The 25,268-nt window shown below is 50.0% G+C and overlaps 1 long non-coding RNA gene across 1 annotated transcript; it reads right to left on the reverse strand.

The window, feature by feature from the left end:
• Nucleotides 1-15,257: 15,257 nt before the first annotated feature.
• Nucleotides 15,258-24,574, reverse strand: LOC116738176. Its single transcript, XR_004343836.1, has 2 exons — nucleotides 24,482-24,574; nucleotides 15,258-15,371 (listed from the first exon to the last, which is right to left on the reverse strand). It is a non-coding gene; the product is annotated as an uncharacterized LOC116738176 (long non-coding RNA).
• Between the last annotated feature and the right edge of the window lie 694 nt (nucleotides 24,575-25,268).

Consider the following 25,268-nt stretch of genomic DNA (forward strand, 5'->3'; position numbering starts at 1 on the left):
ATGAAAAAAAATGTTTATTCGTTTTTGAGAGAGACAGAGAGAGCACAAGCAAGGGAAAAGGAGAGAAAGAGGGAGACACAGAATCTGAAACAGGCTCCAGGCTCCAAGCTGTCAGCACAGAGCCTGATGCGGGGCTCGAACTCGGAAACTGCAAGATCATGACCTGAGCCAAAGTGGGAGGCTTAACCGACTGAGCCACTCAGGCGCCCAGCTGGCGTTTTAAATAGGTCGTTTCTCATCATACTAGAGAGCGCCCTCTCCACTTCCCCTCGGAACAAATTCCAGGAGATTCGGGTTATTCTCCCTGAAGGTGGTCAGCTGGCAGCCCCCGGGGCCGTGTCTCTCGGCCCGTTTTCTGCGCACAGACCCAGGCCCCGAGATGGTGCCACCGTCTGAGGGCATCAGCTCCAACGCGGAGGGAGGCCGCGGGCTGGTGAGATCTTATTTAGGAGGCTAGCAGGAGGCAGCGCAGGAAAGGCTGTTATGTCTTTCCACAGAACATTCCAGAACCTTTAACCCTCCGCTGGAGCTTCGTGGCCCAGAGTTTGATGGGGGCCGCTCTATCTTTTCCTGTCAGATTTAGACAGCTCAGCACGGCGCCCTTTCGACATGAAGTAATAATTGTCAGAGCGGGTCAGGGCTTCACCAGCTGAGAAAACACCAGAGTGACCCTCGAAAGGAAGGCCGAATCGGGACACAGCCCATTAGCGGGTCAGAGGAGCTCCCCCGCTGACATTTGCGTTGACGCTCCCTCATCCAGAAATCTGACGTGGGAGACACCCTCTGTGCAGTCACCTTGACGGGGGCACGTGCGAGCTGTCCCTCAGAGTGGCGTTCAGCGGACGGTCTTAAATGCCACGGTAAAAAAACAAAAGAAGGCATCTCACGGTTATTTTTGCCTTAATACAAAAGGAATAAATAACCATAGAAATGGTGGAGAAAACCGCACAGATGGATTCAGTCCTCTGGGATTTCACCCCAAAAGGTGAGAGCTGCTCCCACTTTAGCACAGAGTCCTCTAGTATTTGTCGATGCCTATATACATATATATATATACGCATGTGTATGTAGGGTGGGTATACACCTGTGTAAGTGTGTGCACATGTGTGTATGTGTCTGAGCACACGTATGGGTGTATATGCATGTGCGCATGTGTGTATACATACGCCTATGTATGTGTATATGATGTATTGCGTATATATGTGTATATGTATGTGTTTGTATGTGTGCGTATGTGTATACATGTATGTGTGCACATGCCTGTATACAAGCATGTGTGTCCATCTGTGCATATGCGTACAGATGTGTCTGTGTGTATATGTATATGCATGCAGTGATATTTTTATGAACAAACACTTTGTAACAAAAGTCAATCACCAATATAAAAAAAGAGGCTTATGAGACCAAATACATTTTAATATCTAAAGTTTCAAAAATGTCTGTAGACATTTTTCATATTTTTCTACCTGCAGCAGGTTTCACAAAACAAATGCATGCATTAAAATAAAAGCTAGGGGGGTGGTGTCTGGGTGGCTCAGTCATTTGGGTGTCTGACTTCGGCTCAGGTCATGATCTCATGGTTTGTGAGTTCGAGCCCCAGGTCGGGCTCTGTGCTCACAGCTCGGAGCCCGGAGCCTGCTTCGGATTCTGTGTCTCATTCTCTCTCTGCTCCTCCCCCACTTGTACTCTGTCAAAAATAAATGTAAAAAAAAATTTTTTTTTAATTTAAAATAAAAGCTGGGACGTGCTACAGAGTGCAGCAGGAGAAGCAGGGAGGCAAAAAAAACCCCAAAACCCAGAACCAGGAACATGGTTGCTAAACATGGTCTAACCAGCACTGTCGACCACAGGCCACTTTTTTTCTCAAGAACACCGATACATGCTGATCTACATAATAAGGAGACTCATATTTTCTCACGCCCTTCCTGAAGCCAGTGTACAAATCCTTTCTAATCCTTTTGGGTCTGAGGGGAGGCCAGTCCAGCACCGCTGGGGGAATCCTGAGAGCAAAAAGGATGAGGAAAGTGGCAGACGAGTATTTGTCGGCTGTGATTCGACATAGCTCAGCAATAATTTCGCTGCACCTTCTTCCCAACCCCTCCTGGGTGAGGGATGAGGCGGCTGACAGGGAAGGAGCTAAAGCCCTCGGTTCTCTCGTATGTGAGGTGACTACCTCGGCCCCTCCGATTTCTCACTCTCTTATTCTAACCAAACAATGGGAAAGGGTAGGAGGGGGGTTGACAGGCAGGAGGAGGAGGAGGAGAAGAAGTTCAGGAATCTTTTTCTGTTAAACGAACACCTTTGCTCTTTCTCTCTCTCTCTCTCTTAATAAAATTAGCGTACCGTTTTAATAAAAACAGGGTACCATTTGCTTTTGTAACTTGTTTTTTTCACTTAAGGTATTGTGAAAACTTTTTTAAAAAAGGAATTAAAACAGTGTTTTAAAACATAATATTAGGGGCACTCGGGTGGCTCAGTCGATTGAGCGTCCGACTTCGGCTCAGGTCATGATCTCACCGTCCGTGGGTTCAAGCCCCGCATTGCGCTCTGCGCTGACGGCTCAGGGCCTGGAACCTGCCTCGGATTCTGTGTCTCCCTCTCTGCCCCTCCCCTGCTCGCACTCTGTCTCTCTCAATCTCAAAAATAAAGAAACAGTATTAAAAACCACATGATGTTACATTACTCCATATAATTTTACCTTGTGGATAAATACCACAATCTTTACCCCGTATGCCCGTTACTGATTTCCTGTCAGTCAGTACTTCAGTACACCCTGCAGTACCTGCTCTGTGGTAACAGGCCAGACCCCAGCATTTCCCCTTTGTAGTGAGGGTAATGTTAAGCTTTGCCAGTAGAGGGCGAGAGAGGGACACTGCAGAAGGAGGTCAGCCTCTCTTCCTCATTCAGCGAGTGAAGCCGGGTTCCAGCCCGGTGCACAGGCCCCCCGGAAGTGTGCTCCAGGACTCACATGGGCAGCAGTGGCCCCTCTGCACCCACCTAGAAGTCCCTGCTCACCTGCATCCTGGAGGATGAGCTGGGGACATGGGCCAGCTCTGACCGGAGCTACCAGCGAATTTCCGTACCATCCGGTGATCCCCAACCACACCTGTTCAATGAAAGGTGAACCCCCTTCCAAGCCCTTCTTAGGGGGCCTCCCCCAACCCTAGGACACCCTTGAGAGTTCTTGTTCCATCTTCATTCCATCTTTACTCTTCTATCACTAACTTCCCTTGCTCAAATTATTCTCTGGTTTCTGTCTCCTGATTGGACCCAGACTGAAAACAACCCAGCAAGCACCATGCTTTAAGCACTATTTTTGAAGCATTTTAATTTGCAGTTGGGCACAAGGAAAGGATAGTGTGAGAGACGTGTCTATTCAAACAGCAAATGTGTACTAAGCAGATCTATATCTACTATGAGCAACTGGGCCGCAGACATGGGCGTTTAGAGAAGAGTAACATTTACTAACCCTGGGTTATGAGAACTCACTCACTGTCACAACAGCCGGTGGGGCAGGCAGGGTGACAGGCGAGAACGAGGCACACGTGGGTGAAGTCACTGCTCCAGGGCCCACGGCTGGTGTGGAATTCACGCCTGGCCATATGCCTCTGCCCACTCCTCCTGCTGCCCAAGATGGGACAAATGTGATTGTTCAGACTTCTTTGTCTGTGAGTACGGGAGTTCTAGACAGAACAGAGAGAGAAAAAATAGAATTTGGGGCAGAGGACATGAAAGACTCAGAGAATTTAGAAACAGATCCCATGAGGCAAAATGAGAAGATAGTGATTCTGGAAAGTTCTGTGGCCATGTTTGTCGATTCTACTCAGATAAGGAGTGGCAGTTCTCCCTGAAGAGATAGAGAGAGAGACGGGGGGCAGCCCACTCTGTGCAGGACAGGGACCCTGCAACCTCATTATTAAGATAGTCTTGATTTTAGGGGCACCTGGGTGGCTCAGTCAGCTGAGTGTCTGACTTCGGCTCAGGTCATGATCTCGCGGTTCGTGGATTCAAGCCCCGCATTGGGCTCTGTGCTGACGGCTCAGAGCCTGGAGCCTGTTTTGGATTCTATGTTCACCCTCTCTCTCTGCCCCTTCCCCACTCACACTCTGTCTCTCTGTCTCTCTCAAAAAATAAACATTAAAAAATTTTAATAAAAAAATAAAAAAGTCTTGATTTTATATTTTTTTTTTGTTGTTAACAGCATTCTTTTTTTTTATATATTTTATTATTTTTTTATATATATGAAATTTATTGACAAATTGGTTTCCATACAACACCCAGTGCTCATCCCAAAAGGTGCCCTCCTCAATACCCATCACCCACCCTCCCCTCCCCCCCACCCCCCATCAACCCTCAGTCTGTTCTCAGCTCTCAACAGTCTCTTATGCTTTGGCTCTCTCCCACTCTAACCTCTTTTTTTTTTTTTTTCCTTCCCCTCCCCCATGGGTTCCTGCCAAGTTTCTCAGGATCCACATAAGAGTGAAACCATATGGTATCTGTCTTTCTCTGTATGGCTTATTTCACTTAGCATTACACTCTCCAATTCCATCCACGTTGCTACAAAAGGCCATATTTCATTTTTTCTCATTGCCACATAGTATTCCATTGTGTATATATACCACAATTTCTTTATCCATTCATCAGTTGATGGACATTTAGGCTCTTTCCATAATTTGGCTATTGTTGAGAGTGCTGCTATGAACATTGGGGTACAAGTGCCCCTATGCATCAGTACTCCTGTATCCCTTGGATAAATTCCTAGCAGTGCTATTGCTGGGTCATAGGGTAGGTCTATTTTTAATTTTCTGAGGAACCTCCACACTGCTTTCCAGAGCGGCTGCACCAATTTGCATTCCCACCAACAGTGCAAGAGGGTTCCCGTTTCTCCACATCCTCTTCAGCATCTATAGTCTCCTGATTTGTTCATTTTGGCCACTCTGACTGGCGTGAGGTGATACCTGAGTGTGGTTTTGATTTGTATTTCCCTGATAAGGAGCGACGCTGAACATCTTTTCATGTGCCTGTTGGCCATCCAGATGTCTTCTTTAGAGAAGTGTCTATTCATGTTTTCTGCCCATGTCTTCACTGGGTTATTTGTTTTTCGGGTGTGGAGTTTGGTGAGCTCTTTATAGATTTTGGATACTAGCCCTTTGTCCGATAGGTCATTTGCAAATATCTTTTCCCATTCCGTTGGTTGCCTTTTAGTTTTGTTGGTTGTTTCCTTTGCTGTGCAGAAGCTTTTTATCTTCATAAGGTCCCAGTAATTCACTTTTGCTTTTAATTCCCTTGCCTTTGGGGATGTGTCGAGTAAGAGATTGCTACGGCTGAGGTCAGAGAGGTCTTTTCCTGCTTTCTCCTCTAAGGTTCTGATGGTTTCCTGTCTCACATTCAGGTCCTTTATCCATTTTGAGTTTGTTTTTGTGAATGGTGTAAGAAAGTGGTCTAGTTTCAACCTTCTGCATGTTGCTGTCCAGTTCTCCCAGCACCATTTGTTAAAGAGGCTGTCTTTTTTCCATTGGATGTTCTTTCCTGCTTTGTCAAAGATGAGTTGGCCATACGTTTGTGGGTCTAGTTCTGGGGTTTCTATTCTATTCCATTGGTCTGTGTGTCTGTTTTTGTGCCAGATTTTATATTTTTCTACCGTTTTCAATGTATACTGTAAAGTGAATGACCTGATGTAAGTTAGCCTTTATGCTTTTGTGTGACCCTTCAGGTAAACGCCTTCGCACCTCAGCAATAACGTCCTCATTCTGGACTTGGGGGACACGGCCTGCTGTATCCCAGGGGCAACTCGATTTTTCTGTGACTAGGCCAGTTTCTAGCAGAAAAGAGACAAACCCTGGCTATGGCTAGTTTTTCTTCTTGGAGAAGGTAAGGCTGGGCCTGGAGGAAGGGGAGAGAAAACTCTCGTGGAAATTAAGCAGGAACAGAGGGGAAACCAAGGCGAGATCAGAGAATGGAGGCCACCGCCGCCTCCACTGACTCCACCCCCCGGGGCCATTTCAACCTCACAGAGCAGCGGGTGGAGACCGGACACCCTCAGATGGACAGAGAGAAGCCCTCGCTTTCTACTGAAGATGAGACTGAGCTGAACAAGGCAGGGGTTCCTCAGGCACCAGGGCGCATTTGTCGGCTGAGGCTGCCATAACAAAGCACCAGCTTCATCACAGAACCTACAGTCTCACAGTTCTGGAAGCCTAAGACCAAGATCAAGGTGTGGGCAGGGCTGGGTCCCTCTGCGAGCAGGGAGGGAATCCCAACCAAGAGTCTCTGGTGGTGTGCTGGCAACCCCCCGGGGTTCCTTGACCTGCAGGTCCCCACCTGCATGGTCACATGGCCTTCTCCCCCAGTGCGTGTCTGTCTCCCAATTTTACCATTCTTATAAGGACATCAGTCATAGAGAATTAGGGCTCACTCCAATGACCTCACATTAACTTGATGACCTCTGTAAAGATCTTACCTCCAAATCAGGCCACATTTTGAGGTACCCCGGGAGTTAGGACTTTGGCATAGGACTTAGGGCACAATTCAGTCCCTCACGAGGGGCACCAGTGGACCCATCACCACTGTTACATAGAACACAAGGACTTATGCTATGAGGGGGGTCAATATTAGCAAGAAAGGGGTGTGCTGGCCTTGCTGGTGCTCTCGTTGGAAAATTCTGGGTCCAGAAATGGGACTTCCCCTGTTGTGTACACAGGATGGTGTGAGGTTGGGGCTGGAAACTTCTGAGAGGCAGACGGAAGGAGTGAGAAGGAGCCCCAGGAAGGCACATGGTGCACGGGGGAAAGAAGCCAAGGAGAGCTTTGAGGAGTGGATTGCACCTTCTCTGGGCTCTGTGTGTGTTTGTAATTGGTCAGTTGCACTCTGGCCCGTATAAAAGCATTATTGCCCCAGAACGCTCATCCCTCCACTGTCTACTCCTCCTCTGTGGGAACACCTGGGACCTGGGGGGACAGCAGTGGAGAGCAGTGGTCTCCAAGCTTTGTAGATCAAGCACCCCGCCATTTGCAAATGCCTGGTGAGCACTTCCATATTGTATATTTACTTATGAATTAAATATATTCACTACTGCACTGATGATGGTGCCCACGTTAGCAAACATGCACCCAAGAGAAATGCCTACAGGATGAGGTAAAAATAAATGCAGATGAACATTCCGGCACTGTCTTCCTGCATTCCGATGGGCCATCCTGACCCCACCCCCACCGCAAGATGCAGGGTCCCAATTCGGAAATCACTAGTTTCCAAGCTATACTGATCCTGCACGAGACTCGGTCCACCCATGGTTGTTCTTGTCATGTCATGGCCAGCTTTTCATTTCCTTTCAGGAGTCTGTGTTGGACCCCTATGATGTGGACCCGGGGTCGAGAAGGTTGGTGAGAAAGCTCTCTCAATTACAGTCTTGGGCACAGCTTCCTAGTGTAGAGCACGGCCATTTGAACACCTGCTTTGTCGGCTTTGCAAAGACTAAATGAGAAAATGCACACGAGTCACTTAAAAAAATAACCAGTGTAAAATGGCTGTTCAATAATGGTGGTTGTCTATTATTATTGCTATCATTACCAACCACAGGGCAATTGGGAATCTGGATTGGAATGGCCATCTAGAAGAAGGGACATCACTCCAGCTAATGCCCTTATCCCTGATCTGACTTAAACCATGAGCTACGCAATAAGATTTGAGCCACAGAAAATGTCTTATTTCTTGGACAGCAGAGATTTAAGGAAAAATACCCTGGGGTGAGCTCTTACCCCAAGGGTTGGCTAGGTGGGGCAGAAAAGTTAATTGCCCCAGTATCCATTTTCCCCTTCTTCCTTCTAATAACAGAACCCCTTGAATTTGGCTGCTCACATGGCATCCCAGTTAGAAATTACATTTCCTAGGTTCTCGTGCACATGGTTATGACCGGAGGGTTAAATTTTGGCCAACAGACTGTGGGCAGAAGTTATTTGGTCAAGTGACAGGTTGTTGTCATAAAGAAGTTCTCTGCCCTCCATTTCCTCCTGTTCTGGCTTAGTCTGGACTGGAAGGCAGAGGCCATGGAATGAATCAAATTCGACCCCTCGGTCACAGACAGCAAGCTCGGGGACTGGTTGAGCAATGGCGGATGTGGCCCTGGAGCCCCTGATGGCCTTGTGGAGCAGAGCTCCCTGAGTACCTGTGTCCCGTCTGGGCTTCTGTGTGGGAGAGAGCTGCGATTTCACCTTCCTTGAGCCCCTCTTGCCTGGGCTCTTGTGTTACAGCATCTGTCATGTGTCCTAACTAGTCGTGTGCCGTCATAGTGAAAACTCAATCACGCGGCCCCGTGTTAGCACTTGGGTGGCAGGCGGGGAGAAAGCCACGTTGAGGCTGGAGAGCCACGGAGCTGCATTACTTATGTGGCGGAATACTTGGCAAATCAGTTGCCTTCAATAACTCGGAGAGTGGACCAGGCACCTAGACAGCCTGGAGTTCTAGGAAAACCAATTCTTAAAATGGGTGTGGGGCCCCCGGGCGGCTCAGTCAGTTGAGCATCCGACTTCACCTCGGGTCACAATGTCATGGTTTGTGATCGAGCCCCGTGTCAGGCTCTATGCTGATAGCATGGAGCCCGCTTCAGATTCTCTCTCTCTCTGTGTCTCTCTCTCTGTCCCTCCTGCGTGCTCTCTGTCTCAAAATAAATAAATAAACATTTTAAGAAAGAAAAGAAAAGAAAGCCATGTTAAAAGGAGGAAGAGAGGCAGTGTAAATCGTTCAATAAAAGAGGATCCAGGGGCGAGCTGAAGGGTGGTGTCCAAGAAAGAGTTTTGAACAGACTGTGTGCTGTGGAATGAACCGGAAGCAGACAGACTGAAAGTATACGGGGGTCATTAAGTTTGGGGTGGTGGGCAACAGTGTCATCATTGGTTCCCTAAAGAAGCCCTGAGATGCTCCACCCGCAGTGGCAGTGGGAGACTCCTCAGTCTGGCTCACGACTGCGTCTTGGGTGATGAGGAACACAGAGACAAGGGAAATCTTACATCTCCAAATCTCCTTACCGCTTGTAACCCACTGACAGACACCTGGAACACGTAGAGCGTGAGCTTCCTGGAGGAACTCACAGCTGCCTTGCTGCCTTACTTTTCCTGTTTCACTAAAGACTAAAAGTAACCTTATTCTAACAGCAGCTGGCCCTCAAGGTCCTGAAAGCCTTGCTTGCAAATTCCTCAGAGACTTACGCTCTCCCTAACCTTCCCCCCCCAACTTAAGGGTATATAATCAGCCACTCCTTGCAGCCCCAGGGCAGCTCTTTGTGCCCATGGGACCTGTCCCTGGGTTTTAATAAAATCACCTTTTCGCACCAAAGACGTCTCAAGAATTCTTTCTCAGCTGTTTGCTCACAAACCCCATCATTGGGCATGTGTGTCACCATCTTTGCTAACATCCTCGCTCGTGGGTATGACACGATATCTGAGCCGACCTTGAACACATCCCATCCCAAACTTAGAAGTCTTGGTTCCTCCTAGCAGGATTTAGTTTTAGATATTTAGACACTCCATTTGGGTTCCAGTGGCATTCATCGTCTCCAAGCCTCTTTATTGGACAAAACCAGGAAATACGTCTCTTTTTAAAGATAAAATACATGAGTTCATACTAACACTTCCAACTCTGATTCAGGACTATGGGGTTTTTATTTAACTCATTAGGTGGATATCTTCCATACCAAATAGTCCCATCCACGGGGCGCCTGGGTGGCTCAGTCGGTTAAGCACCTGACTTCGGCTCAGGTCATGATCTCATTGTGAACTCGAGCCCCGCATCAGGCTCTCAGCTGTAAGCACCGGAGCCAGCTTTAGGTCCTCTGTTCCCTGCCTCTCACTGCCTCTCCCCTGCTTGTACTCTCTTTCTCAAAAATAAATAAAATCCTTTAAAAAAAAAAAAGTTCCATCTTCAATGACACCAACAAAACAACTCATGTTCTCTTCTCCACGGTATACACACAATAGGCTCAGAATGAAAATGCCTGACACCATCACAAACAAGAGAATTGGTGACTATAGTTTTAAAAAAATGTTTTACGGTCCTTTTGTTCTCAGAATACAGCCCAGCTTGGGAGGCAGAGTTCCAGGATCGCATTCCACAGTCACCGGAATGTTTATGCCACCAGTTCAATACCCATTCCAGGTCACTGGTCTCCTTTTCCTCTTTTATTTAACTCATTAAGTGCACATCTGTACAACCTTCCTTCCATACCAAATAGTCCCATCTTAATAAGTCCCACCTTAATAAAATGAATTTCATTAATAAAATTTCATTTCAATTCATAATTATGCAAATTATCCACACGATTCCAAAGTCAAATGTACAAAACAAGGTGAATTTAGTCAAGTGTCCTTAATACCCATGGGTCCTTGCACAAAGGTAACAGGGGTCCATATCGCATGAGAATTTCAGGTTATACATCAAGCCACCAAATTCTTTTTTTTTTTTTAAATGTTTGTTTTGAAGAGAGAGAGACTGAGCGTGAGCAGGAGAGGGGCAGAGAGAGAGAGGGAGACACAGAATCCGGAGCAGGCTCCAGGCCCCCAGCTGTCAGCACAGAGACCGAGGTGGGGCTCGAACCTATAAACTGTGAGATCATGACCCAAGCCAAAGGTGGACACTTAACCGACTGAGCCACCAAATTCCTAAATAGAATATGTCCTCTCCTCCTAGAAAGTGCTTCTTCCCATGGACCTGGAGACCAGTTTCCCACTCAGAACTTGGCTCCCAGGAGCTCCGGGCTGGAACTGGATGGCCCAGGGAGAGCCTGCCCCATCCCTCCGCCCACTGCTCCCAGGCCCCAGGCCCTCCCATCCCACAGAAGCCTTGCACCCACACGTGTGTGTGGGGGGGGGTGGTCAGCCCCTGGTCGGCCCTCAGGTGGTGGGTGTGCATCCCCGAGGTGCTGTTTGCCCAGAGGAGGGGGGACGCGGGAAGGGTTCTGTAAGTGGGCTTGGGGCCACAGAGGCAGGGAATTCGAGGGCCATGATCTATAAAGGAGGGTTCCAGTTCCTCCTCACCCAGCCCTGCGGAGTGGGGCAGGCTGCTGGAAGCAGGCCAGAGCCGGCGGTCCCGACGGGGAGACCCAGCTCTTCTCCCTGTCCCCAGCCCCTCTGCAGTTTCTGGTTTACCATTACTTTTTATAAATACAAGCAAATTTTACACAAACACACTTCTGTCTATATTTACCCACACACGTTCACATGCAGACTTTGCGCTGTGGCTGGGGCGAGAGGCAGGGAACAGGAAGCCTGTTGTCACACAACCACCTCCCTCCGGCTGAGCCTGCACGGAGCCAGCAGCCACCGTGAGCCCCACCAGCACCGGGGACCGCGGGGAAACTGCTTCTGATCACTTTGAGGTGATTCCATCCAAAGAAGCAAATGTGACCTGATTCACACTGGCCAGGAGGAAAATACCGCCTTCTTGGTCTACCAAAATAAGGCAAAGTGGACGGAAGAGAAAAAGACCCAGTCAGCTTCCTAAAGTAACAGCACCACCACCTTGAGCTGAATTGCTGGCATGACCGGCTTCTCTTTCCTTCACAAATGCCTAATTGTGACTTTGCCCCTGGTCCTTGCAGGGAGGGAGTAAGGCCCTCTCCTGCCCCCACGGGAGGACACCCGCCTCCTTCACCCCACGGCTGTGTCACAAACTGCCCTCTGCAGCTCCGAGACTTTTCCTTTGATCCAGTCCCCCAAGCCCGGCTTTTGGGATGTGCTTTATCCTCCTCAGCTCCTTTCAGAGCTCCGGTGAGAGGTAAGAACTGCAGGTCGCCGTCTTCTCCTGGAGCGCCATTCCCTCAGCGACGGGGGAGAGACGCTTGTTCCCTCCCCGCTAAATGATCACGTGACTGCGAATCCGAATCCGTGTCTAGTCAGGTCGGGACGATGAAATCAGGAAAACAAAAATCAGAATCCTAGGAACAAATCAGCTTCTGTGTCTTTTCTGGACACTACAAAAGAGGTACATTTGGCATTGTCCCTAGGGGACAAAGTAGCTACTGGGGGACCCTGCAGAGTGGGTACTGGCCGCTCAGTGGTCTGTAGGGTCTGAGGAAAAGTATTTCTCCATCCAGAAAAGCAGAGAGATTGGAAAACCTATGACCCTGTGAAAAGTTCTTTTTTTTTCAATATAAATAAATACATACATATATTATTTTAAACTTACCATAGGTTTTATATAAGAACAATGTGGTGTCCACTCATTAAAAACTCTACTTCTCGTAAACCACCCCCTAACTTTGTCTTGGGTTTAAAAATCTTTCGGGGTGCCTGGGTGGCTCGAACATTCGACTTGGGCTCAGGTCATGATCTCGCAGTTTGTGGGACCGAGCCCCACGTTGGGCTCTGTCCTGACAGTGCAGAGTCTGCTTGGGAGTCTCTCTCTCTCTGTCTCTCTCTCTCTCAAAAGAAATAAACAAACTTACAAAAATGTTTAAGAAAAACTTTAAAAATGTTAAAAAAAAAATCTTCCTGACTTTTTTTGGAATTAGAAATATCAGCAACTGTGGCCTGTACTAGATCTCTGTCCGGTGGCCTCCAGGGAAAGAAGCCTCCCTCCCGTTGCCTCCCTGAGTGGTAATAAACAGAACTTCCGTGGAGCCTGTCTCTGCGACAACCTCTCGGCCATGGGCTCTTATCCCCACCCTTGATTCCTCCCCAGTGTGTAATTAAACAAGAAATCAACATAGAAGCATGGCGGCCCATACCTTCTTTTTGACCCGTCACCCGGTGGGGAAGAAAGATCCTCTCGGTTACCGTGGGCAACCCCACTCATCCCTGGGCTCTCAAACAAACGCCTCTGGGATTGAAAAGATTTTCTTTGTTAATGAAGGACTTCCCTCCTTTATACCTTCAACTTCCTCCTGAAGCCTCAGCCCCATCTGCTTTATTTCCTTTCTAGATACTCAAATATTTTGAGCAGGACAGCTGGTAAATATAGAGGATTCAGCAGTTTCCTCTAAACCGGCAAGAGAAGGTCAAACCCCAGGGCGCTCAGCCGGGATGTTAATAATGTCACTTGTAGAAACGACTTTGTCTACACAAGACAGCTGGTGTGAAGGTGGTATCGTAAACTGATCTCAATCTAAAATACTCTGCGTGGAGATGTGACTCTCAAAAATAAGCTGAGACAGAGCCACCTGTTAGTTGCCTACATGACATTCATTCTTTCTTTGCCTCCATCCACGGTGGCCACATGCCCAACACCAGATAATAAATCATGACAATCCTGTTTCCTGATTTGCCAGCTTTGCTTGCAACTAGGGGTGGTTCTATGACCCACATCTGGCCAACGAGACCTTAATGCAAGTAGGTTGAGAACATTTCTGGGAAAACTTTTACTTCTCCCGTTAAAGGGATAGACGTGGCTGGTTCTACATTTTCCCTCCCTTTTCTCCGCCCTGAACAGACATGATGTCGGGGCTGTAGCACCTATCTTGTAGCCATGAGGCAAAGAGAGACGCTGGGTAAGCATCACAGATTAGCAGAACCGGGCAGCCAGTGCCCACGTCTGAACCTCTGCTTATGTGAGAACAATAAGCCTGCACGTGTTCGAGCCATTTAAGTTGTGTTACCTGCAGCTTCACCTGTTCTAGGTAAGACACACCACACTTGGCATACTTCTCTTGGTCTGCTCTCTCCAGGACAGTCTGTGCCCTCCTCCACTCTCTGCTACCTCTCCTGTGGAGCACTAACTCATAAAAACTCAAGCCAGGAAGATGAGACTGTGAACTCTTCCAGTTCGATCCAGGGATTATCATTGATGGGTTAAGTGGGTGACGGAACTGACATCCAAAGAAAGTCATTAGACTTTCCGCCAAAGAAGATGTTAAAGGACCAGCTCATTCCAAGCAGGCACATCTGCATCCTGGGTGGGGGCCATCTTCCCAGGGGCCAGGAATGCAGCCCCGACCAGTTATCCATCAGTTATCCACATCACAGGGATGGGAGGACCCTGGTCATCGGCTGGGCAGTGTCACAGGCCAGAAGTACACTGTGTAAGTAGAACACAGTTGAATAAGGCCAAGTGGATTATTCTGGCAAAATCCTCAGTATCACATGGTCCCAGTAGACATCAGAGAAAGACACCAGTCATACAGGATTAAGGCCCACTCTAATAACTGAATTTAACCTTAATTACCTCTGGAGGGAAGAAGGGAGGGAGTCAGGAGGGAAGGAGGGATGAGGGAGAGAAGGAGGGAGGGAGGAGAGAGGGAGGGAAGGAGGAGGGAGGGAGGGAGGGAGAGAAGGGAAGAGAGAGGAGGGAGGGAGGAGAGAGAGGAGGGAGAGAGGGAAGGTGGGAGAGAAGGAAGGAAGAGGGGGAGGAAGGGAGGCAGAAGGGAGAGAGGGAGTTAGGAGGGAGGAGGGAGGGAATCAAGAGGGAAGAGGAGGGAAGGAGGGAGGGAGAGGAGGGAGGATGGAGAGAGGAGGGAGGGATGCAGAATGGAGGGAGGGAGGAGGAAGGGAAGAGGGAGAGAGGAGGGAGGGAGGAGGGAGGAAAGAGGGAGGGAGGAGGCAGGGAGGTAGGGAGGGAGGGGGGAATTTACTGGCTCGTGTAGCCAACTGTGAAGTTGAAGAAGGGGGCTCAGCTGAATGATGGACTGAAATAGAACATTCCTGTGCCACCTCGTCTGTGATGGCTGCATTGTGCCTTAGCTTCATTCCCAGCCATGAGTGCTCCAAGCTCAGGACCCCAGCAGGAAGACCAAGTCCAATTCCATCTCCACAACCCCCACCCTCTATGGCGTAAATAATCAGCTTACTCCAAACACACCCAATAAGCAAGAGAGGAGAAGTTTGGGGGCCACACTCTCCTTGAGGATGCCATTTCTTTAAAGCATTAGGAACAAAGGAGGGTTTATTTTGGACTTTCATTTTTCTGCAGGAAAGGAAGGGGTAAGTATCAGTCAAGGTCCAGGCAGAAGAAACAGACCATCCTGGTTATTTGAATGGGAAGATTTAATATAAAGAAATATTGGTAGAAAGATGGAAAGGCTGAAGGAGGACCCGAGGGGATCTGGAAGGGGCAGCAGCAAGGGTGGGACCAGTCGTGGCAGTGGGAGAAGGGACACGAGGGAACGTGGGTGGGATCCTGGCTCCTTCAGAGACACCAGGCTGGAGGGAAAAGCAGCCAGAGGCTCCGAAGGAACTTGCTGGAAGGGTAGCATTCCCGAAGCCGGCCAAGGACAGACGCTCACAGGGTCCAGCCCCCGTGGTACAGGCAGACTGCATTTGTTGGGTCTTAGTTTCTCCGATGAAACACAAATGGGAGGGGTTTCTGCTGTCTCTAGCATGGCGTCTGGCGAGGTCTCTGGTGGCCGTGGTGTCTCTCTCCGGAAAGGCCGGTTACACACCGAGCAGGGCCTGCGGGTTAGAGGCCTAATGTATGTGTTCTTGGCTTTAATTAACGTCCATTCTGATCTCTTTCCGGGGACAAGAGCTGGCCTTCTCACTTCACTGATTCTGCAAGGACTCGGGGATGCAGAGTAACAAGAAGGAGGCAGGGTCGCCTCCCTCTATCCCCTCCCAGGGAGAAGGGACATGCATTCTTGCCCCTCCCCACCCCCCGCCCGGAGCTGGGCTGCCTCTGCAGGTCACTGTTCATTCAGACCCAGGTGCCTTTCTTTTCAGTCTCTGGCGGGACAGGGTGATGGCCCAGCCCAGCCACCGTGCCCTTTTCTCCCCCTTGCTGATGTAATGGGGTACTGGGTGTGCTTTGCTTTGGTCTCCTGCCTGAGGCCCTTGGTAGAAGGTGACGACACTCTACATCTCAAGATTTTGGCTGTGGCCTCCTGCAGAATCCGGCCCAGCTTCGCGACTCTGAGCTGCGCCGGGAGACGATACTCACTCCGCTGCTACAGAAGTGGTACCTGCTTCCCCATTTGCTCCCGCTCCTTATGACTCAAGGTCCTTTGAAACGTGCCGGGCAGGAAGGGGCCAAGACAGGGCCACACATTCCCGAGCTCCCTGGAGCTAAGAACGCTTGCGACAGCCACCCGGATTCCTCACCACGGCGATCCCAGTACACCCGCCGTGAACACACAACAGACCCCGTATTGAGTCTAACTGTGCTTTGAGAAGGCCAGGCTACAGACGGTTTGAGTCCTACTTGGAAAGTGTATATATTTGCATCCTAATCGCATCAGTGCTTCCGAACCTCTCTGCAGGTTTTTTTTTTTTTTTTTTTTAATTTTTTTTTCAACGTTTTTTTTTTTTTTTTATTTTTGGGACAGAGAGAGACAGAGCATGAACGGGGGAGGGGCAGAGAGAGAGGGAGACACAGACTCGGAAACAGGCTCCAGGCTCCGAGCCGTCAGCCCAGAGCCCGACGCGGGGCTCGAACTCCCGGACCGCGAGATCGTGACCTGGCTGAAGTCGGACGCTTAACCGACTGCGCCACCCAGGCGCCCCTCTCTGCGGGAATCTGATCCACAGGATCCAACGTGATAAATCGCATGGATGTAGCACATGCCTAAGCGATGAATTTGGCACAGAGTAGATCCCGTGGAAAGCGCGCACAAATGCACGAAGTAAAGACTATTTCGGAGAGTTGGTGGCACGGAAAGCATATGTCCAGGTTGTTAGAGCCGAACACAAAAGAGGAAAATCTAATCTTTCATCCATCAGCCAGTCAGAAGGCAAACTGGTCATTTCCCCAGATGGCACTTCTCTTCAACAAACAGTGCCCATAAAAGCAGGGGCTCCGAAACTTTAAGAGGCCATAAAGACCTTGGCAATGGCACAGGGCTGTGAGAACACAGACATGAATACATAAAACCCAAAGCTGCCGTTGAGACACAGCCGAGTCTGGAAGGATGTAGATGGGCAGACTCTGAGAGGAGAGACACAGGGACCGCTCCACCTGACAGCATGCACTTGAACCGGGGGGTAGCCGCCCACCCAGCACCGGCTCCCCCAAGCCCCGAGCGACCTCTGGTCTGCCCTTCCCATCCAGCTGTGCACGGAAGACCGGATGCAGCATAAAACCAATGCCATCTGTGGGTCACCAAATAGCGACCTCGCTGAGCGACTCACGGGCCCCCAGACGCTGTCCTCCGAGGAGGGAGAAGACAGGGACCCGCGGCTGGGGATGGAGGCACACAACGCCCTGAGTTAGCCAGTTCACATTCAGCCACCAGACAAGGTGCTTCAGGCAGAGAGAACCACTCGTCTGGGCTCTGCTCTCAGTGGCGTTCGTGGGGCGTGCTCTCCATGGGGCAAGTCTGACATCGAATGCTGGACTTCTCTATTGAGAACCAGCTACAAAGACCCTGCAGCCTGCTTGAGCTGAGGTTTTGTCCTCGATTTAAAAAAAAACTTCTTTTCCCTGAGGACTTGTGAGCGGGGGACTGTAAAGAATTGCAACGAGGCCCTTGAAGTCGGACAGAATTAACATGACTCATTCCTCCTGCTGGATCTCGACAGGACACTTGAAACCCAGACCACAGACACTTAGCTGCTTTCCCAGGGCTGCATGTCAAGGCTACAGGCTTGGTTAAGCTTCAGGGATGATTTGCGATAGAATTAGAGTTGAAGTTTGGGGTTTCTGTGTGTGTGTGTGTGTGTGCGCGCTCATGCGTCTGTGGTGGCAGTGGGGGAGGGGGTCTTATCTTCACCCGCAAGCACATCTTTCCAATCAAGTGCCCAAATACACATTTATTCTATGCACTGAAACAGTACAGGCAAACAAGACCCGGGGTGGCTGGACGGATAGAGGTTCCATGAAAGCCGCTGGAAGGAGGCAGAGTTTAGGACGCAGGAGTCTCTGCCTCAGTTTCAGCAGCGCTGGGTGGCGGAAGGACATCAGAAAGATGAGGCAGAAGGAGACACGAACCTATGAGAGGCGCCTGGGTGGCTCAGTCGGTGAAGCGTCCGACTTCGGCTCAGGTCATCATCTCACCGTTCGTGAGTTCCAGCCCCACTCCGGGCTCTGTGTCTGCCTCTCTTTCTGCCCCTCCCCTGCTCATACTCTGTCTCTCTCTCAGTAATAGATAAACATTAAATTTTTTTTTAAAGAAGTAAACCTATGAGAGTCACTGTAGCTTCCCTGGGCGTGTACCACATGCCTGCACCACAAGTGATGGACCCTCATCCTCAGAGAGGCCAGAAGACAGGTCTGATCCTCTGCCTTGTGGGTAAAGAAACCGAGGCTCAGAGACGACGAGTTAAATGTAGCCGTCCTCCCCTCCTCAAAAATCATAAAGGCTGTGACTGCTTCTGAATCACGAGAATATCAAGTTAGGAAATCTCTGATTTTTGCCTGAGTTCAAAACGAGTCCACGAGGACCGTCTAGTCTGTTTGGGCTGCACTAACAGAATACCACAGTCTGGGGGCTTAAACAACAAGCTTTCACTCCTCACGGTTCTGCAGGCCCCAAGCCCAAGATCAAGTCGCAGGCGGATTCTCTGTCTGGTCAGGGCCCGCTTCCTGCTTCACAGACGGCTGCCTTCATGCCTCACACGACAGGGGCGCGGGGCGGCTCTCCCCGGTGTCTCTGTGAGGGCAGTCATCCCATCCTGAGGGCTCCCCGCTCACGAACCACTCACCTCTCAAGGCCCCACCTTCTATTTCCATCACCTCGGACAGGAATTTGGTGGAGGACACAAGCGTTCTGTCCGCCACATGGACCAAGCAAGCGACAGGATCTGGGGACCACATGATGCTGGGCAGGAGGGACTCTCCTGTTCCTCAGCGGGAAGGCATGGAAGTTCATGGTCCTGCGGTATCATTTTCTACATTACGCTGAGGCAAGCTAATTTTTTTTTCACGCTCATAAACCCCACTTTTTCCCAAATAAAAACCTCTCTCCTCATTCCTATGTGAGGAAACATATTTTTGAACCCCTCCGGTTTGTCCAACACGACACCACATGCTTTGATATTTAACCCTCACGATACTCCCAAGAGGCTGGCGTCCCATTTGGCGGATGAGGATGTGGAGGCTCCGAGAGGTTAGGTCACCTGCCCAAAGTCACAGAGCGAACCACGGTCTAGTCGACTCCAAAGCTCATGTGTGCCCCTTCCCAGCTCATACTCTGTCTCTCTCTCAGTAATAGATAAACGTTAGATAGATAGATAATCGACTGCCACGTCTCCACCCATGGTGGCAGGAGCAGAGGGTGCCAATGAAAAAATTCTCAGGCCGGGGCTGCCGTCAGTGACAGGGCCAGACAGCGGGTGCTGCTCCCTCCTGCCAACGGTGGGGAGGAGGAAGGGGGAGAAGCTGTTTCCAGCAAGGGGCCATGATGGGGTGGCACCGGACCCCTCGGTGGGACTCCCAGGGGCCACAGCATAGACTGGAGGGATGGTGGCTGGGGCGGCAGCAGCCACTGTATTTTGGGTGTCACAGGTGGCTTGCAAATGCCTGGACTGATACTCTGATGGCAACACAGAAGGGACACCTGAGTTGATCCCCGTATGCCCCTGCCTCTGCCCCGAGTGTACATCTGGTCAACCTGATGGGTCTAATAAGTCACTAGCATTGAGCTGACCTTCTCCATCGTGAGCACCTGCAGAGGACCGCAGTGTGCATTTACCGGTGTCTAAGTGAAGCCGCCCTGGGGTTTCCACCACAGAGCCTGGGCATGTGGCAGAGCCGGCTGAGAGAAACCCACTCACCCCCTGGTCAGACACTGAGAGGCCCCTTAGGCAGCCTGCTGCTTGATGTGCTAGAAACGTCCCGGGCTTCTGCGAAAGACTTGTTTTCAAATCTTGGCTCTGCCACAAGCTGTGTGACCCTGAGATAATTACATGACCTTTCTGTAATCTCATCAGCAAACCTGCTCCACACGGCTCTAAAGCAACGAAATGGAATTGCACGTGGAACGGTACGCAGCATGATGGGGCTCTAAATGAATGACAGTGCGACGCGTTCGTGGGCGAGAATGCTCCTCCACCCCCCTCGTCCGGGCCCCCCCCCCCCCCCCAACATTACACACGGACCTGCCTTGGCTTCAGTGTTCGGCCAAAAGTTTCAGGGCTGTCATCTCTGGGTAAGACAAGAAGGCTAATGTGTATCTGATAAGCGAATCACACCCCCCACCCTATGAAGGAAGGAGAAAGACAGACAGACAGAGAGAGAGGGAGGGAGGAGAGGAGAGGAGAGGAGAGGAGAGGAGAGGAGAGGAGAGGAGAGGAGAGGAGAGGAGAAAAATGAAAAGAAGAGTATTGGGAGGGAAGGGAGGGGGTGTTCAGGGAGAGAGTAGGAGCAGGTTTTCCAAGAAGGACCCCTCATCCCTTGGTGTGGAAGTTCCAGAGAGGTTTGGGGACACTCGAGGAGAGTTCGCTGTGGTTTGGAACCTGATAGTGGAACAGGATGTTGAGGGGTCTTGGCTAAGGGCTTACAGGAGAGAGAAAAACCGCATGGGAAACAGCTATGCAGTAACGGCAGGAGTCCACCAGCACTGTTGCCTGAAGCAATGGGGAAAGTAGAAAGTGAACCTCACACACGGGGTCATCTGGCCAAGGAGACAGTCTGAACTGTCTGACTTCTTGCTGCTCTGGGAAGAGGCGAGAGGGAGGAGTGAGCTAAAGGGAGGGCCGTTAAACAAAAGGGAGCCAGGTGTCCTGGTTTGGGAGATTCTCCACGTCTCCGGATGCCAAATGGTGCTAAAATGAAGAAAGGGCGAGGCGCCTGGGTGGCTCAGCCGGTTGAGCGTCCGACTTTGGCTCAGGTCATGACCTCACAGTCCGTGAGTTTGAGCCCCACATCAGGCTCTGTGCTGACAGCTCAGAGCCCGGAGCCTGCTTCGGATTCTGTGTCTCCCTCTCTCTCTACCCCTCCCACGCTCACGTTCTCTCTCTCTCTCTCTCTCAAAAATAAATAAACGTTTTTTAAAAAATGAAGAAAGAGCTCTTCCAGGCCAAAGACAAGTGCAGGGCTCTGCCAGAAAAATCTGGTCTAAAGATGAATCCAGGAGTGTGATTGGGTCTCTGTTTGAGCCGTAACAAATAGCAAAAACCACAGGCGGGGTGGCTTAGCCAACTCTGTCTTCTGCAGGGCTGATATTACAGTTGAGCTGCTTTTTTTTTTTCTGATGGAATGAGCCCCACAAAGATTTGCAGGATACCCACAAAGTCTTACAGAAAAGTGCAGTGGAAGAAACATGGCCAGCTTGGGCTGAAAGGGACAGAGAACACACATTGAAAAGATGCCTTTGGACCCTGAGCCTTGCACAGGTGGAAAGCGGGCCGAGAAAAGGAGGCCCCCAGGACAAGGAAGGATGACTCAGAGGTAGAAACAGAGGCCACAAGAGCCGGGGAAGATTATCCGCAGGAACCATCCACCGGCACCGCCTGTTTCAGAAGTGCTCCGTCCGAACCAGTGACTTCGGCACATCCCCACCTTCCACCCCTGCTGAACGGGAGGGGCCGCAGCATTACCCTATGCTTGTCCCGTCATTGTCTGTTGTTGAGTGTGGGAGGGGACAGATAGCTTGTGTCTCTGGTTCACAAATTTCAGATCCAAAAGACCTGGAGTTGAGGGCTCAAGGAGGCTCATCAGTGTGGACCTCGTTTGGATAAACTGATGCTCGACCAGGATGAGCCTCCGGGGGCCTTGGGAGAGCCTGGGCGCATTTTGCAACTTGGACAGGCCATGAATCGCTGCGGGACAGAGGGGGATTGTGGCACCCAGCCTCCAAGATGACCCTTAATGATCCCACCCTGTGACATTCTCAGGCTTGTGTTGTCCTTCCTTAGGGAATCGGAGTGACCCGCGGAACCAACAGCAAACCGCAGAACTCAAGTGCACAACTTCCAGTGCGCCTCTGACCTCGTGGCTTTCCCCTTATTCTCTGGGGGAAGCCAGCGGTCACACCACGAGGACACTCGAGCAGGCCTCTGCAGAGTCCCCACTGGTGAGGAACCGAGGGCTGTGCTGACAGTGAGCACGGACTCGCCTGCACGTGAGCCATCCCGTGGAGCAGATCCTGTGGCCTCCTTCAGACGGTCGCAGCCCCGCCTGACTTTTTTTTTTTTAATTTTTTTTTTTCAATGTGTATTTATTTTTGGGACAGAGAGAGACAGAGCATGAACGGGGGAGGGGCAGAGAGAGAGGGAGACACAGAATCGGAAACAGGCTCCAGGCTCTGAGCCATCAGCCCAGAGCCCGACGCGGGGCTCGAACTCACGGACCGCGAGATCGTGACCTGGCTGAAGTCGGACGCTTAACCGACTGCGCCACCCAGGCGCCCCAGGATGATAATTTTTTTTTTTTAATTTTTTTTTTCAATGTTTATTTATTTTTCGGACAGAGAGAGACAGAGCATGAACGGGGGAGGGGCAGAGAGAGAGGGAGACACAGAATCGGAAACAGGCTCCAGGCTCTGAGCCATCAGCCCAGAGCCCGACGCGGGGCTCGAACTCACGGACCGCGAGATCGTGACCTGGCTGAAGTCGGACGCTTAACCGACTGCGCCACCCAGGCGCCCCCCCGCCTGACTTTTTTAATACAACCCTGTGAGAGAACCCAAGCCCCGGGATTCTTCTAAAATGCTCTTTAATCCCTGACCCACAGGCACCATGTAGAATAATAAACGCTTATTACTGGTTTAAGCCGCTGAGGTGTGGGGTAGTTTGCTACCCAGCAACAGACAACTATTACAGGATTGAAATAAACACATCAAACAGTTCATTCAATTCATTAACTAATGATGAAGCCAGTACTGTAGTTCCAAGGGCATTCGAGGAACTTGATACTTACGGGCAATTTAATGAAGAGCCTCTAGAATCTGAGTGCTAGGTTAACACAAAATAATACAATGGGGCACCTGGGTGGCTCAGTCGATTGAGCGTCCAACTTCGGCTCAGGTCATTATCTTGAGGTCTGTGAGTTCGAGCCCCATGTTGGGCTCTGTGCTGACAGCTCGGGGGCTGGAGCCTGCTTCAGATTCTGTGTCTCCCTCTCTCTCTGCCCCTCCCCCGCTCATGCTCTGTCTCTCTGTCAAAAATAAATAAACATTAAAAAAAATTTAAACACAAAATAATATGAAACTGGGTTATCTTTTCCACCAAGTAAATTATTTTCATTTGTGTCAGTCAAAAATCTAAAGTCCATATAGAACTTCTGAGACCTTTAATCAACAGAAAACAGGGAGCGGAGTAGTTCTTTGTTGGGAGAGGCTGGACTGGACATGGTGGGACAGTTACCAGCATCCAGGTCTCTCTCCGCTACTTGTCAGTAACACCCCCTTGCTCCCTGCCAGTCACAACAATCCAACGTGTCTGTAGACGTCGCGATGTCCCCTGGGGGACCCAGGGTGGGGAACCACTGCCTCACATAATTAAATAATCCTTGGGCAGACCTATCAAATGATGCTCACTTGGACACTGAAATGTCACTTTTTGGTCTCATTTCCGAGTTTTCAATACTTTTTCTTAACAAGCATCTGTGAGCCAGGAACTGAGGAAGGGGGCAGGAATGAACTGGTAAAGAGGGCCCACACTGTCGGAGAAGGGCATGGGGTCAGGGCGTCCGCGGGTAAGCCACATGGCGCTATACACAGAGGCTTGTCTCCAAGCGGCTCTGGCGGGGAGATGACTTGTTAGCTGATCAAAGGCAGGCAGAAGAACAGGTAGAAAGGAAAGGAAAGGCAGGATGCCCACAGAGTACCCTAAGTGAGATTCTTTGGGTTTTGTTTGTTACTTTTGAAAATTATGTTAAACACGCAAGCAGTAATTACCCAATAAAAAGAAGAAATGTGAATTCCCCATTGGGGCAGACAGATTCCTTGTTTTGAAAGGAACCGTTAAATGAATTCCTTAAATGAATTCCCCCTTAAACTGATGGGGGATAGAAGCAGGGGAATGTTCACCTTTAGCCCAGAAGGCTGACCTATAGCCTGCATAATTTCAATAAGGATCAAATATGTACTGCTTGCTACCTTCTTTTTTTTTTAATGTTTACTTTTGAAAGAGAGAGGCAGAATGCGAGCAGGGGAGAGACATAGAGAGAAAGGGAGACACAGAATCCAAAGCAGGCTTCAGGTTCTGAGCTGTCAGCACAGAGCCCGACTTGGGGCTCGAACTCATGAACCGTGAGATCATGACCTGAGCCAAAGTCAGACGCCCAACCAACTGAGCCACCCAGGTGCCCCTGCTTGCTACCTTCTTAAAGAGTCTCATGACTGTCTGTAAATCTCACCAATAGTTAATGTCGAGCTGAATGATAAGCAGAGAAATTTTGCAAAATCAGTTTTATGAATAGAAACTTGAAGAAGATATTTATGATCTAATGATCATATTCCTCCCCATCCCGCCGACTCACTTAAGCACTAAGCATATAACCACCAGCTTCACACAGCAGCAGTACCACCCTTTCTGCCCATGGGTCCCGTCCCTGTGCTACTTAAATAAACCTACTAAGTTGCACCAAACACTGTCTCAAAAATTCTTTCTTGGCCATTGAGTTCTACAATCCCACAACAAAACCAGAACATGAAGCTTTGATGACTAAATATAAAGCAAATACTCACCATGCTTCGTGTTGAGTCTGTTGTCCTCAATGTGCATGGTTGAGGCTAAGAAGCTCCACGTTCTGTGTAGAGTAAATGGCACAATCAGAATTGTACCTGAAAAAAAAATTTAATTGGTCAGTAGGGGGCTGAGAAATTGGGTTGCAGTGACTGTACCTGCAGCCTATGGGGTGATGTTTCAGCAGAAGGCCAGACAAAGTTGGAGAATTCCCCCACAAGGGAAGGAAGAAAGTCCAGAGCAGGGAACCTGGGTGGGGCTTGTAGCCTTTGGGGATGCTGTGGCCCTAAGCTTCATTTTAAGGCCCAGTGAGGGATTGTGTTGGACAATCATGTTCTGATGGACCAGTTTTGTCAATGACCAGAAGGCAAGGGAACAGTCCTGGGGCCAAAGGGGTATGCCTCAAACTTAGGGACCATTTCTGTTGTCAGTCATCCTGGGAAAAGTCTGGTCTTGAGACAGGAAACAAGGATCAGGGAGGCCAGCCTCTGATGGGAGAGATGGCCATTCTTTCTGGGCCTCTGAGCAGCTGGGCTGGCCCTTGAATTAAAAATATGCCCAAAGCTTTCCTAGGGGAGGGAGGTGGTCCCTCCTTCCCATGAAGACCACTTGGAAGCCATGTAGGAGAGCCCTGTAAAGGACCCCAGGACAGACCCACCTAGAGACTCTAAAGGTAGCCACATCCAGGAGGCTTATCCCTTATCCATGCTGTACCTCCTTCCCCCTCTTTCTCTCTAGCTCGTCAGCACAGGCTGGTTTCTGTCATGGGTAGGCATTTAAGGGAAAAGC

The sequence above is a fragment of the Lynx canadensis genome, chromosome B4 (genome assembly GCF_007474595.2).
Source record: "Lynx canadensis isolate LIC74 chromosome B4, mLynCan4.pri.v2, whole genome shotgun sequence".
Lineage (NCBI taxonomy): Eukaryota > Metazoa > Chordata > Mammalia > Carnivora > Felidae > Lynx > Lynx canadensis.